At 55.3% G+C, this 14974-nt stretch overlaps 1 protein-coding gene across 2 annotated transcripts in view; it reads right to left on the bottom strand.

Annotated features, from left to right (window-relative positions):
• NOL4L (nucleolar protein 4 like) overlaps nt 1–2853 on the bottom strand; it is a 48398-nt gene extending 45545 nt beyond the window's left edge. The window contains exons 1-2 of one of the 2 annotated variants that reach the window (XM_027697400.1): nt 2681–2853; nt 914–1059 (exon numbers count right to left, since the gene is read on the bottom strand). The gene's annotated coding sequence lies outside the window, so the exon portion shown is untranslated. Of the gene's footprint in view, nt 1–913; nt 2653–2680 lie in introns of those variants that run through there. The other variant, XM_027697398.1, reaches the window with a different exon arrangement.
• Nucleotides 2854–14974: the final 12121 nt, after the last annotated feature.

The raw sequence follows: 14974 nt of genomic DNA, 5'->3' as shown, positions 1-14974 counted from the left end.
GGATACAGCCCCTAAAGGAAGGAGCCAACATCCCCTCCTTCCCTGCACTGACCTTTCCAAGGCTCCCTCCCTCTCACAGACGCAGAGCAGCTGAGCGCTGGCAGCAGCAGCACAGCTCTTTGTGTGTTCGGATGTGCTGGAGAGCAGGAGGCAGTAATTCTGCCACACGGCAGTGGTGACAGACTGATGGGAGTGGGAAGTGTGGGGAGCAGTGCTCCTCCGAGCTGACTGGCACCAACGGTGTCAGCTCACACTGGCAGCGAGTGCCGTGGGAAGGGGAGGCAGCCTTTGGGACCCAGCAGCTGCTATCGGTGTTCGGCACAAAGCACCGGAGCGGGGAGGGATAGTGGGAGGTGGTCAGTGGCTACTGTAATGGCGGGGGGGACCAAAAAAGGGCCAGGCTTTGGGAGGTCGCTTAGCTTGCTCCAGGAAAAAATGCCATTTTTGCAAAGACAAAAAAAAAATTTTAGACATATATATATATGCACACATATATATACACACACTATGTCCCTTTGAGGCCTGCTTTCCAAAAGGAATGCATGGATGCTGTCCAGCGGGTACACACCAGGCTGCTGAGCAGCAACCTGCACATCTAAACAACCTGCAAACTATCTTTGTCACGTGCATTCACACATCCCTGAGGGCAGGCAGGGGCTGGCAGGGCCTGTGGGCAGGGGCTGGCAGGGGTCTGCAAGCAAAGGGAACGCCCAGTCTCCTAACCTGTATTTTGTTGTCCTTGGTTGGGGTCCATGTATCTTACACAGTCTATAGATTGAATAAATCCTGTTCTTTAAGCCACCAGTCAAGGGCCTCTCAAAAATCAATCACTTAGTGGGCCCACCTTATGCTAAAGCCACCCAGCATCTCAGGGTTTAAGGTACAGTGCTGCCTATTAGAGTTGGCTCCTCACCCCAATTTCAGAACAGAGACTCCCTGTCCTGGGCAGGGGCTACAGCAGGACAGTCGGTGAGCTCAACTGGGACACGGGCACGACGATTTTCCAACACAAACCACCTCTGCCCTCCCGGAGGAGCCCTGAGCTGGGTCTGAAGGTAGCTGTAACAAAGAGAATATTGAGAGCGAACACAAGGGGCAGGGTGGCAGGGCTGCATGGTGGGGGTCGGGAAACTTCGCCCCAGGGAGTGTCTTTGAGGAATATAGATCTAATTTCTTCTGTCACCGTTCGGAGAGTTTCAGTTTAATCGAGGGCATGGGTATTCCCCCGCCAAGGAGAAGCGGGCATTAGGAGGCTTCCTACTGACCAATAATCCTCAGAGCAGGGTTGAAATGAGGATAATTACAGAAACAGGACAAAGGAAAATGCAGCAGGAGAAAAGCACAGTCAGATGTAACGAGCAGAGCCCTCAAAATTAAGGTTGTAACCAACCCTGTATGCAAATCACTATTTCCAGCCAGCTAATGCCCTCCTCCCTGCACAGCCAGCCAGCAGGTCCGTGTTTCCTCCCCCATTTCAGAAGGATTGAAGGTAACCTCAGGGTCTGGGCATTGCTACAGCCTCCCTGCACACCCAGCAGCGCCTTCCTCTCCACACCGGCTGGATGCCGGATGCCGGAGCTGCCTCCTCAGCATCCCACTCCCTGCAGCGATCCTCCCCTGACTCCTTGCGTCTCTCCATCCCCTCCTCAGCCTTGTGACTGCTCTCCCCGTGATGATTATTTAGCTCTGGGAAGCAGGTGAGATGCAAGCGGTATCAAAGGCACTGGGTATAAGAAGCTGTATCAAGTCAGTACCTCCAGGATTAGAGAGGTTTATATCTGGCAATATACCCAAATGTTGACCGAGGATTTAAGAGGACACGTGTGCTATTGAGTACCTCTCCGAGGGGCCCACGCCCCTCGGGTTCCTCCTTCCACACCCAGTATTGCTCACCAGTATTCAAGGCATGAGTCAGAGCCCATAATATCTCAGAACGGCTTAAAACCCTTCAGGTTTAAATAGCAATAAAAAAATCATTTGGGAAGCAGAATGGGAAGAAGGGATGCTTTTATCCTGTTCTGGCATGGGGGCTTTATTAGAAGTCATCTGTCCCTAAAAGGTGTAAAAGATTTCAGGAGCAAAGCTCAGCCCTGACATAAGTGCTCAGAAGTGGGCAGCATTTCAGGTGCTGAGGAGTCCCTTTGCCACCTTCCAGCCATCCTCCTTTCTCCTACATTTGCCCTGCACTCATTTGTCTCCCCCTTCCCGGTCTCTCCTCCTTTTCCGTCCCTGCGTACCCTGTCCCCCAGCTCTCACCGCCCTTCCTCACCTCCTCCCCACCTTCCCAGCGCTGTGAGCGCTCTCACCTCCTCTCCTCCATCGGGTCTTTTCCCTCCCCAGTGTCCTTTGTCTTCCCCATCTCCTCTAGTCCCACGTTTCTTTGCCTGCCTCCTCCTCCTCACATCTCGGAGCGCCCGTACCCCCCGGGACCACCCCCTGCCCTTCGCAGCCCCCTCGGGGCCTCGCTGCCCCGGCACCTCCTGCCCTCTGCCCCATCCCTCCCACCCCGGGGCTCCGCGCCCGGGGGCGGCTGTGCGGGCCGGGGTCGCCGGGAGCCGTGCCCGGCACCGGGCGGCGACAGCCATTTCAGGCAGCGCTGTCCCGGGTGCGGCACGGGCCGGGCAGCGCTTCCCACGGGCTGCGGACCGGCCATGGCGCTGCCAGCGCCGAGCCCCGGCACCTTTGTTCTCGGCGGCCCTGCCCGGGACGGGGGCGGTGCGGCGGGAGGGGACGGGGAGCGCCCGGGCCGCCCGGAGCGGCAGCGCGGGGTGACATCTGCCGCGGCGGCGAGGAAGGAGGGAGGGAGGGAGGGAGGGAAGGAGAGAGGGAGAAGGAGGGAGGGCCGGGCCGAGCCCCCCCGCCCGGGCCGGGCTGGGGCCCGCCGGCAGGTAGCGGGTAACCACGGCAACCGGCGGTAATCCGCTCCCCCGGGCCCGCCGCCGCCGCCCCGCGCCCGGTGCCCCCGCGCCCGCTGCGCCTCGCCCGGCACGGACCGGCCCGGGGCAGGCACGGCCTGGGGCAGGGCCCCGCTAGGGCCGGTCCCGGACCTCACCGAGCCCGGGGCGGGCGGGACCCGGGCAGGGGCGGTGGCGGAGTGCGGGGCGGGCTCCTGCCACCCCCTGGCACCGCCATCCCGCCGGAGCGCTGTGCTCCGCTCAGCTCCCACCGCAGCCTTGCCGCGGCTGCCACAGCCCTGCCATGCTCCCACACAGCCCTGCCATGCTCCCACACGGCCCTGCCATGCTCCCACACAGCCCTGCCATGCTCCCACACAGCCCTGCCATGGCTCTCACACAGCCCTGCCATGCTCCCACACAGCCCTGCCATGGCTCTCACAGCCCTTCTATGGCTCCCACACGGACCTGCCATGGCTCCCACACAGCCCTGCTGTGGTCCTACACGGACCTGCCATGGCTCTCACAGCCCTGCCATGCTCCCACACAGCCCTGCCATGCTCCCACACAGCCCTGCCATGCTCCCACACAGCCCTGCCATGGCTCCCACGGACCTGCCATGGCTCCCACGGACCTGCCATGGCTCCTACACGGCCCTGCCATGCTCCCACACGGCCCTACCATGGCTCCCACACGGCCCTGCCATGGCTCCCACACGGCCCTGCCATGGCTCCCACATAGTCCTGCCATGTCTCCCACAGCCTCGCCATGGCTCCCACATGGACCTGCCCTGCCTTTGAGGCCAGCAGCAGCACCTGCACCACCTCCATGACCAGTCTCCTCCACCTACCCTGCTCCCTCCGCTCTCAGCAACCCGCTGTGTCTCCACCAGCCCCCGCGGCCATTCCTCAGCAGCCTGGCCTGGGTGTGAAAACTGCCACAATTTGATGTTTTTGCAGCTAAATTGCAGCACTGAGGAGCAAACTGTGTTTTCCACAGAGCAGCAGGTCTACGGCCGGCAGCTGCCACCCGATCCCCTCCACACTGCTGGCGGTGACCTTCACCCCGAGCCCCGGTGAGCTGCCACCACCCCGAGCGAAACCAGACTCCCAACCCGGGCAGCTCTAGAGAGGCCAAGGGATGACAGGGCTCTCCAACCCTGCAAGCCCTTCCCCATCTTGGACTCGGATTTGGGAGAATCTGGGAGGATTTAATCTGAGCTTCAAGCCAGAGAGCCAGCTCTCCAAGACCTACATGCTTCCAGCTCCTCTTCAGACTGACTGGGGAAGACACTGCTGGAGGACCTGGTACCTGCCTGTTCTGGGATCAGCAGCCTGGAGGGTCCTGGCTCTGCCCTTGCACCAGCTGGCAGGACAATCTCTGCCTCCTCCAGTGGGGCTGGCAGCTCTCCTGGGGCCTGGGAAGCTGCCCCTGCTTCGTGGCTCCACAGGGAAGCATCCCTTTTCCAAGGGGGGTATGCTGGAGGGCCATCAGTCAGGGGCTGCTGGAGCAGGAGTGGGTTGGGAGGGAGTGCCGACTGTTTCCCCATCTGCTGTGCTCAACAGCAGATAAAACACTGCCCTGGCCCTCGCGCGAGGGGCTGATACCAGCCGAATTCAGCTTCCTGTGAGTCAAAAGCCGCTTCCTGCCAGCAGAGCCCTGCCTGATAATGGCTGCACTCTGCTCTCTGCCTGGGAGCAGACCCTCTGCCCTCGCCTCTCCTTGCACTTCCCACATGAAAGCGTTCCCCTCTGTATCTCCCAACCACAGCACCTCCCCGCCCCAGTACAGAGTCTCTTGCACGTTAAACTCTAATTTCCTGCTGCTGCCTGGAAGGGCCACTGTCACCCTCATCCCTGGGACAGTGGAGCAGGAGGTTTGGGGCCAGCCGTATCGAGCTGTCCCTCAAGGTCACCTCCACTGCACACAGAGACAGGCCGTGTCGTTTGCTCTGCCTGCGCTCCTGCTGCCCACTGGCTGAGGGACACAGCCACTGTCCCCAGCTGGGTCAGGATCAGGGTTCCCCTGTCCCATGCTAGAGTCACCCCACTGCACGAACACAGGTTCAACAGCTCACACTGGCGCTCAGCCATCTCTTGCCCTTTCTGCCAGCCCTGGGTGGTTCCTTCTGCTGCAGGCACAAAGGTGCATTCCTGTGCTGAGATGAGCAAAAGTGGTGTTTGGGTTTTACCAAGAGCGCTCTGCTGCTCTTTGGTCTTTCAGGTGCCTTTCTAATTTCCTACAGGTTGTGTTTTGGTCTCAGGAAATTTTCAGTCTTCTAGCAAAAATGCTCAGCTGGACCAGGGAGTGGACAGAGGTCAAAACTGTGACATACAGGATAGGATGAAATCCTGCCATGCAGCCAGAGACATCCCATCAGGTGCTTGAGAGATCATAGAATCATGGAATCATTTTGGTGGGAAGGGACCTTAAAGACCATCTCATTCCAACCCCTGCTGTGGGCAGAGACACCTTCCACTAGCCCAGGTTGCTCCAAACCCCGTCCAACCTGGCCTTGAAGACTTCCAGGAATGGGACATCCACAGCTTCTCTGGGCAACCTGTGCCAGTGTCTCACCACACTCACCATGAAGAATTTCCTCCAAACACCATGACTCCTCAAGTCCATCTCCCTGGGCAGCCCGTGGCCTCCTGCTGCAGACACCACTGGCACACAGCCCACCTCTGCAACTTCCCCTCCTGCACAGGCTTCAGTACCAAAACAGACGTTTTATTTCAATATGGACTCTTACAACTTTTGATCAAGAAACTGTTCTTGGTACTTTGCATCTCTGGGAAGTCAGCCCTTGATTGGCTTCTATATTTAGACTTCTCCAGGGCTTTAGGAAGTTCACTCCTCATGGTATTTAGGTGTAGGATGAAAGCAGCTTTTGCGGGGGATATGTTAAACCACAGCAGGCTCCCTCTGCTAATGCTGCGAGGAGAAAGAGGAGCTACATTCCTCGAACTTCCCATTTCCTCTTGCCCCTCATGCCATGGGCACAGTGAGTGCCTTAGGAACAGGCACTGGGGAGATGCTGGGCTAAGAACAATATCAGTTGTATTGCTCGTAATAAAGGAACCCACGAGATGACAACAGGACTTGATCTCACAGATTTTGCTCTTTTTTCTCCTGGAAATACTTTGCTGGGAAATTTTTCTGATCATTTCTGGTTGAAAAATGGGAGAAAAGCGGCTGCTAAAATGCTGATGGTGTTTCCCTGCACTGAGCATTTCTGTGTCATGTTGCACCATGCAAACATGAAGCCCCATCCTGCACTTAGAGCTCCAGCTCTACCCACTGCAGTGAAAACAACCCCAGCCCTGCTGAGCAGCTGAGAGTCGCTCCAGCCCAGGAGGGTTCATTTCTCCTGAGGAAACCGAGGCATAAAGAAGAAGTCATTTTCCCCACGCTCCATGCTGACTCGGGCCGGGACTGGGGGCATTCACATTGTTTCTCTACCCAGAACTGTACACAATACTTTTTTTTTCTCTCAAAGTAAATACTTCCTCGTGAGGGGAGCCGGGTGCTTTATTTTTAGCCGGCAAACACAGCTGAGGTGTGTGTCTTTCACGGGGCACAGGCGCCTCTTCAGAAAGAGCCACTCTTTCAGCAGCCGCAGCTGAGCCATGGGGATGGGTCCAGGCCTTTGCTCTGACCTCGGCTTATTCCTCTCCCAGCTCCCAGGCCTGGGAATGAAAACACGGCAGCCTGGGAGGGGCGAGCCTGGAAATGGCAGCCCTGCCTCCAGCCGGTGGAGAGGGCCCAGGTGCAGGATGCCAAGGGGAGGTGGGTGGGCGTGGGGTCTGCTGGGCGGCTGGGGAATGGGGCTGCCATCCATCCTGGGGCTGCCTGGAGAAGCCCAGCAGGCAGAGAGCCTTGCTCTGATGGCTGCTCAGAGGCTCCTCAGATGCCTGCTCTGCCCGGGAGGCAGAGGACATTTTGCACGGCGCAAGAGAGCAGAGCTGCCTCCCTGCCAGCACCGGGCTGTGCTGGTGGGGAAGCTACAGGAGCAGCTGGATCCGGCAGGCAGAGGCGAGCGCGGTGCTCCCCAACAAATGTGACCCCACACCCTCCAGCCAGGAGCAACGGGGAACCAGCTCTTTCAGGGGTAACAAAATGCTGGGTGCTGTGGGGCAGCCCAAGCTGCTGTTTGAGCCCTGCTTTGCTTGGGTTTGGTGAGAAAGGCTGCATGAGCAGAGCACCCGACTGACCTGCCTGGGCAATCACTCCCTGGGGCCATGGGTTTCCCACTCCCCATCAGCCGGTGACCGTCACACTCTGCTCCACAGCATGTGGGGCCTGAGCAGGAGAAGGGCCACTCTGTGGGCACTAACAGGGAAGAGATCACAGGCATTATTATAAAGTTGCAGTATTTCTTACTATTTTGAAATAGGCAAGGTTTGCCCAATGGCTGCCCCATCCATGGAAGTGCTTAAGGCCGGGTTGGAGCAACCTTGTCTAGTGGAAGGTGTCCCTGCCCATGGCAGGGGTGTTGGAACAAGATGATCTTTAAGGACCCTTCTAACCAAAACCCTCCTAGGATTCTATGATTCTAAAATGTGAGTTTGGGTTTTGTTTTGGTTTTTTTTTTTAATAAATCTGCAAAGACAGGTAGCAATTTCTTAATGTCATTTGGATCTTGGTTTAGGTGATTTGACGGGACCTGCTACTGGAGTGGAAAAAAAGGGGGAAAACGGTAAACCGAATTTACAATCAGAAGAGGGTTTATATTCCATAGCATCCAGAAAAAAATGTAAAACTAGAAGTCTAAAGAATATTGATAATACGTAGCTGTAGCTCAAACTCCGAACATGCCTAGAGCTGTCTCTTCCTTGAAGTAACTTATCACTGTGAGCGATCTCCCCAGCGCTGAGCACTAATCTAATAAAGATCACCACCAAAGCAAAATCCTTTGAGTCGGAGGGGACCAAGGCACTGTAAAAAGTGATGAGGTGACCTGTCACAGCAAGGTGACCCCTCTGTGCCTGGGAATAGACCCGGCAGTGTCAGGGCAGCCAGGTGACATCATCACACACAGCGAGGACACGGTGATGTCAAAATGAAACTGAGGAGGAGGTACAGAGCAGCGGCAGCAGTTCAGCTCGTCAGTGGTAAGCAAAATTATGTCAAATCAGTTACAAATGATGCTACAGTGAATCAAGGTCAGGCTGGGCTGAGAGGCTGAGCCCTGGATGTGTGGCATCCTGGTGCCAGCTCCCTGTACTCTGGCAGTTCCCAGTATGTGGGCCACCGCTGGAGACTCCCACAGGAACAGCATGATGTGCCTCTAGGGAAATGCTGACAGCTCAGCGGATGTTGGGGGGGGTTAAGGGGATGCACACCCTCCCCTCCCAAACCAGACTCCTCACCAGGTCAGGGCACGACAGGGATCGAGCTGCACCTCACCACAGTGGCTTCAGCACAGCCCAGCCCTGACACCAGAGCCTGGAAACTCCCTGTGAGCACATACTGGTTTCAAGAAATGGGGACAGTGCAGAACCACGAGGGTCATGTTGGACTCCATCAGCCCCTTTCCCAATGTGGGAACCCAGAAAAACAGTCAGCCACTGCCCTCAGTGAGAGCAGGTACTTGTATTTATTCTGGGCCCACATGTGGCTCTGCAAGGCTGGAGGGTCCTATACAGGGAGTCGGGGCAGGGGGCACAGGGAAGAGACACCGATGGAAATCTGTTTGGTCTCCCCCTGCATTCAGGTAACCCCCCTCTGTATTCTGACTCATATCCATCATAACCACTCTAGATGGACCCCAACTCTTCCAAAAGCCGAGCCCTGACTTTTAGTAAGACCAGGAAGGATTCACCATTAACCTGGGATGACCAAGTGGAATTTTTTTGAGCTCTTAACTGAGACTACACGTGAGGGGAGAAGAAGTCAAGTACGTTCTTAAACGCTCTATCATGGTAATCCATCCACAGAGATCCCTCTCCCAGGTGTGACCCATCATCCCATCACATCTGGTCTCAGTGCCACATCACTGCAGGCTGGCCATGTGGGTCATTCTGAGTGGCCTCACATCTGGGTCCCCCTGGTGCTCTGTGGGTCTGTGTCTCCAAACTGGGATGCTTCTGGGAGCAGAAGAAAGGGGGGGCAAACCGAGCAGGGCAAGGAAGGCAGACAATTAATACAACCTGCCCTCTGCATGAGAAATAAATTGGCAGCTGACAGGTTATAATCTGTGCAAGCAGGATCTTCACAGGAGAGGTGAAGGCTCCATTGGGGGCCAATTGGATGGTTAATTAGGAGGACAAAGCAGAGGATTCGTGAAAATGTTTATGAAACAGTGCTTGGCAAGGGAGCCCCTGAGAAACGCTCACCAGAGAGGAGCTGCTTCGGGCTGGGAGAGGAAACACGAGGGTGAAACAGCAGAACGAGCCCTGAGAGAGAAAACAGCCATGCAAATGTCCGTGAGGGGACGGGGATTCCCAGGTGCTGTGTGGAGGAGTTCAGGGGAGGACCCGATGACATCTAATTTTTCTAGAAATACACAGGCCGTGTCCTCCCTCTTCCTCCTCCCCCGCCCTTCCCTGTCCCCACCCTGTGACCGAAATGGAGGGGAGCAGGCTCTGGGTGCCGGCAGGCACTGCTGCCGCAGCCAATCGGCGCCCGCTGGCCGGGCAGAGAAGGGCACGAGGAAAGCAATTAAACCGGAGCTTTGATTGGGCTCACAGATGACTGCTTGTGCTAGAAATGCCTGAGCTTCTTTAGGCGTCTCGGCGGTGGCTGGAGCCGGCCTGATCCCCCATCCCCTCCTCGGCGCGTCGCTGCTGCGGCAGCGGGAGCGTGACTGATGCTCTCTGTCCCACACACGGCTCCGAGAGCTCAGAGGTAGGAACCAGTTGCTAAGAGACAGGACTGTACTTTCCAGCCCACATCCAGACCTTTGTCACCAGCTCAAGGGCTTTCTGCTGGATCCAAACGCCCGGTGCAGGTGAGCGGGAGCAGGCAGGCCTCCTAACAGCCTCCTCCCAGCTGGGGCAGCCACACAACCAGCATTCAGTCTGATGATGGGAATGACAAACCCAAGAGCATCCCCAAGGGACCAGCTTCCCTGCACCGGCTGCTTGTCCCAGTGCTGTGAGACTGCAAACTGGCACACCCTGTGGCCCGTGGGCATTGGTGCGGGTGGTACCCGCAGCACCGACACCCATAAGGTTTTGGATGTTGTCACAGTGTGGATGAGGGGATGACTCGGGGTTTGCTTTGAGATCCCTCCTTCAAATGCAAACCAGGAGAGGAGTCCTAAACTTTAGTCTCCTTTTCTCTGGGGGGTGGCTGGTGAGTCTGGATTTTTAGGCAGAGACTGCCATAAGAGACACCCACCACCAACCAGAGAGCCCAAACATGAGACACAGAGACTGAGTGACCCCATCTTTCCCAGAGCACCCCCTCCCTCTCGGTGAGGAGTGGATCCATCAGAGCCACCAGTGTTGCCTATGCCCATCTATCAGAAGGCAAACACATCCTCCAGGGCTGCCAAGCCGAAGCAGAGCAAGGACAGAGAGAAACCACTCACACAGCATTGTCTTCCCGGCTGTCACTCTGTACCAGGAAGACACAACCAGCCTCCACTTCACTTCCAAAGGCTGCTGCCTTAACCTCAGGCACGCGGCAAAGACACAGTTACCCAAACCTCTGCTCTGCTCTCTGCTCCCATACACTGCACAGTCAGTCTGCAGCTATTTCTCCTCAAATAAATTGCTACTCTTTGGCACCAGACATTAAAGTGGAAGTCAGCGGCTTTCCAACAAAGACAGTGATTTTGGCCAACAGGTACTTGCCCTTGCTACAATCAGCTAATTAAACCAGACATCAAAACTCAGGGGTGGCTCTGGCCCATCTCAATGTGATTCTTTAGAGGTGGGCACAGCTGATATGAGATCAGGGGAAGATAATTACTAATTTGCACTGAAGAAAGCGATATGAATATGCATCCCTCTGTCACAGCAATGCCAGAGCATCTGTGTGGGCCAGGTGAATGGACACCCCACCAATGCTCCTCCACACCTCTGGGCTTTCCCTGCCATTTGCTTGTCCACAGTGTAAGTTCACAGACTGTTCATACCAAGCCTAATGTAATGGTAAAACCAAAACTGAAGAAATTATATCAGCAGGAGATTATTGCCGAGAATGGTCCTGAGAAAATTCTCGCTGACAGGAGTCAGGCTGCCTCTCTGGGCTCTGCTGTGGTCTTTAGTCAGTGACCGAATTCCCCTGTCTGCCTGTGGTCAGAGCAAGCCCCTCTCAGCCATGGCCCACGAGGAGAGCTGAGAACAGCCAGGTACTGTCTTTACAGCCAGTCCTTTCTGCTCCTCATTAAATCAGCCCTGAGCGCTTGGACCCTCTTTCTGTGCAAAGGTGGGATATAACCTGGAGTGTCCAAACAACAGCCCCTTGTCAGACCTGGGGTTCTTTCCATTTCAGCCTCATTGACCAAAGCCTGGCAGAGCTGTGCTTTGGTTGTTTGTTTTTGGACCTTCTTCAGAGTGGCACCCTTTAAGAAACACAAATCTGAAAACAATTGTGGGTGAAGGAGATAACTATCAGATTAATGTTATTCGAAAAATGTTGCTCCTCTCGGATCAGCAATGCCATCCCTGTTTCTGGAATCACGTAGGATGAGCAGTATAGATGGCAAGGAGTTATTTTTTCAAAAACTGTTTGGTCAGACATGTATTGGGAACTGGGACCTTTGCTGATGGGGCTCCAGGTCCCATGAGTGCCACTGACCAAAGTCAGTCCCTGAGGCTGAGGCTGGCTGGGATGGTGGGATCTCCCACTGCAGCTGTGCCATGCGTGCCCTACTGTGGTACTAATGACCACAGTGGGGCTGCCTTTAATCAGGCTTGCAGGCTTGGCAGAAATAAAGCAAGAACTGAATTAGATGCTGGTTCCCCCCTTATCCCTAGAAGCAGCTTCAGCAGGCTGTCCCGAGGGGTGGGAGTGGGCAGGAGCTGGAAATGGGCTCTGCTGTCAGATCTTCTGCTCCCGGCTCAGTGAGGAACTTCATTCTGCCAGGCTGCATAACTGTGGATCGTCAGAGCTCTTTAAATTCACCTTGCCAAGGTACTCGAGGCTTCTGCTGCTGCCTGGTGAGCCTAAGCCAGCTCTTGGGCCCAGGGGACCGGGTGTCACTGCTCTGACTCTTATCACGAGGACCTTCAAAAGTAAAATCTGCACCTGATGTTGTGCAAATGGAGCTGAATCTGGAATGGATGCCGATGTGGGGGATTTTCTCTAGATGGGTTGGAGGGGACCACGCTCCCAGGCCAGCATTGTACCAGTCTCCTGAGTGCACATTGAAATGAAAACTTGCCACCAGTTCCACTTCTTGGAAAAGCTAGTGCTGCCCCATGTGCTGGGAGTGGGATGTCTCTGCAGGTGAAGGCTCTGTGTGCTCTAAGTAAGGCTGGTGCAATGGGAGTAATAGACAATTTCTCAGATAATACCCTCAGGCCCATCTGCCTTGTCTAAGGCTCTTCTGAATGGTCTTGATTTATTTTTTTTTATCACTTGAAGTCCCCAGAAAGTCTGAGTGGTTATTCACGCCGTGAAAACCTTCTGTTGACTGATGTTCTTAGAGGTTATAGATGTGCAGCTTTTTGGGGCACTGAATATGGGCATTGAAGGGTACTTGTACCAGGAAAAATGTAGCCTCTATTAGCTGTTGGAGCAGCATCTTTCTGACATGCCTGGCTCCTCAGCTCCGGCATTCTGCCACTGTGCTGTGCTGTCCCACGGCCTGGCACCACAGCTTTCACATCACAACACTCCAGTCTCTGGAGCTAAAACATATTTAGGGATAGGCTGTACTATGAGATTCATCCACTGTCCCATAGGATGGTTTTCCTGCTGTCGGTAAAAGCCTCCATCCATTTTGCATTTTGGACTCACCAATTCTATTTCTAGCACTCCCCCCACTACAGCACAGCACCGTTCCTCGGCTGAGTTTCATCGGGCACAATCATAAAATAATTTTGAACATCTGGCTCTGGGGGTGCCAGCACAGGTGAGCTGTACCTGCACAACAGCAGCAACCCACCCAGCAATGCCCTCGTGCTGTCAGTGAGCCCCCAAGCCTCGTGTCAGCGCTGCGGGGGACGGGGAGAGAGCAGGGAAGCAGAATCCGACGTGGGCAGCGCTGCAGAGCCTGCCCGGTCCCCACGGCTCCGTGCAGCCCCCAGAGGGCCGGGCTGACTCCGGCCTTCCCCTGCTCATCCCGCAGCCCCCCAGCCTGCACCACGGCCTGCCAGCATGAATCTGTCCTGCAAGGTTTGGCCGCCGCGCCAGAGTTGTGACAAGCTCCCACCACGCACGGCCAAGTACAGCATCGATCCAGAGAGCAGCTAACGCCCGGGCCGAAGTCTGAGGAGAACCCTCCCCTGCACACCCGCTGCTCCGGCCACAGCCATCTGCTCCGCCGGTTGTCACCGAGCGCTGCCCATTTCCCTGCACCGTGGCTCCATCTCACTCCACGTTTGTCTGGGAAAGACTGTCTAAATGATGCTAAATGCTTAGGACAAGAGGGACATGAGATTATAATGAACTGCATCTTAGCACCTTGTCATGGGCAAATTCTCCCACAGTTCTTAGCAAAGCTGGGGAGAAGGGTGAGGGCTGCACATCCAGTGCCAGGGTTCAGTCCGGCCCACAGATAACGAGGGGCTTCACACCTTAGTGCTCCTCAGCCACGTGAAAGAAGGGCATATCTGGGCACTTTGGGCGGTATCCATTGTCTGTGCTGCAGACACAAAGATACCCTCCTCCTCAATACAGCCTAAATGCATTTTTTTCCAACTCCCTGACCTAAAGGATGCAGCATCCAGCCCGTGCATGAATAGGGCTGTCAGGCAACAATGTCCCACACCACTAATGCGCCTCTGTTTATCTGCATAGGGCTTTTTTAATTGTATGTGTTAAATGTCCAGCATCTTTGGGACGTTCATCTGGGAAAAAGAAATGTGAACAGTCTCTGTGCCAGACATCCGTCCGCACTGCTGTTCCTATTCCCAGTGCATTCTTTGAGAAGACCACCATCTGCTCTGACCACCACCTAAGGCAGATGCCCCCTTCTCAGTGCACAGTCCCTGCTCTCAAGCCACCCAAATCTGATTAGGCCTGTTCTGATGAGAGGCCTGGAGGAGGGCAAGGGAAAGTTACTCAGGAGAGAAAATAATAACCACATGTTAATTAATTTTTCACTACGGATGCGCAGAAAATACACAAACCAGCTCAGGGTGCATAAGCCAAAAGGAACAGCTCTGCTGACTTGCTGGGGGGCGGTTAATTTTGGGGGTTTGGGATTATTATTACTATAATTATTTTCCAGAGGAGGAGTGGCCCCAGCCCTGCCAGGGAAAGGAAATCTTATCCCCACTGCTGCCCTCTACACACTCTTTACCACCTCTCCTCCAGCTTTCCCTCACAGTCCCTTGGATTTCCTGTAGCATCCTGCAGCAAGAGCAGAGCCTCTCCCTCACTGCACCCAGGCTGGGGGCTCTGCCTGTCCCTGCAGCAGGGGACATCCCCAGCACGGTGGTCACCCGGCAGATGTGCTCAAAGAAGGGCGAGCAGACAGGACGAGCCAGATCAGGTTGCTGAGGAGCACAGCCAGGAGAAAGCAACCAAAACACCGCTCCAGAAGTATTTGGGGAAAAGCAGCTGAACAGGCATTAAACCAGAATCCAGGCGTTACTGTCCAGCAAAAGCCTTGTATCAGCTTCATGAATTATTTGACTGTGTGCATGAGAGCAATGAAATACACCCCAAACCTAGCCCAAACCACCAAGGATGAGGAGAGCACTGAATTACGAGGAGCTGAAGAAAATCCCTGTCAAGTTATCTCTAAATTTAAGAGCCACTTGAGGCAAAACCAAAACTCCAGCTGCACCCATCTGAAACGGTCCACGCGATTCCTGGCAGAGAGATGCATGGTGGGGCCAGGGAGGCTGGGACCAAGGGATTAGGAGGCAAAAGCTTCTATAGACCCCACACTGGAGGGTTTGGCGAGCACGATGACTGGTCTCCCTACAGCCAGTGGCTCTGCAAAGCACTTCCAG

This window comes from Neopelma chrysocephalum, unplaced genomic scaffold (assembly GCF_003984885.1).
Source record: "Neopelma chrysocephalum unplaced genomic scaffold, ASM398488v2 Primary Assembly neopelma1_119, whole genome shotgun sequence".
Classification (NCBI taxonomy): Eukaryota; Metazoa; Chordata; class Aves; order Passeriformes; family Pipridae; genus Neopelma; species Neopelma chrysocephalum.
This window is presented reverse-complemented; position numbering and strand designations above follow the sequence as displayed.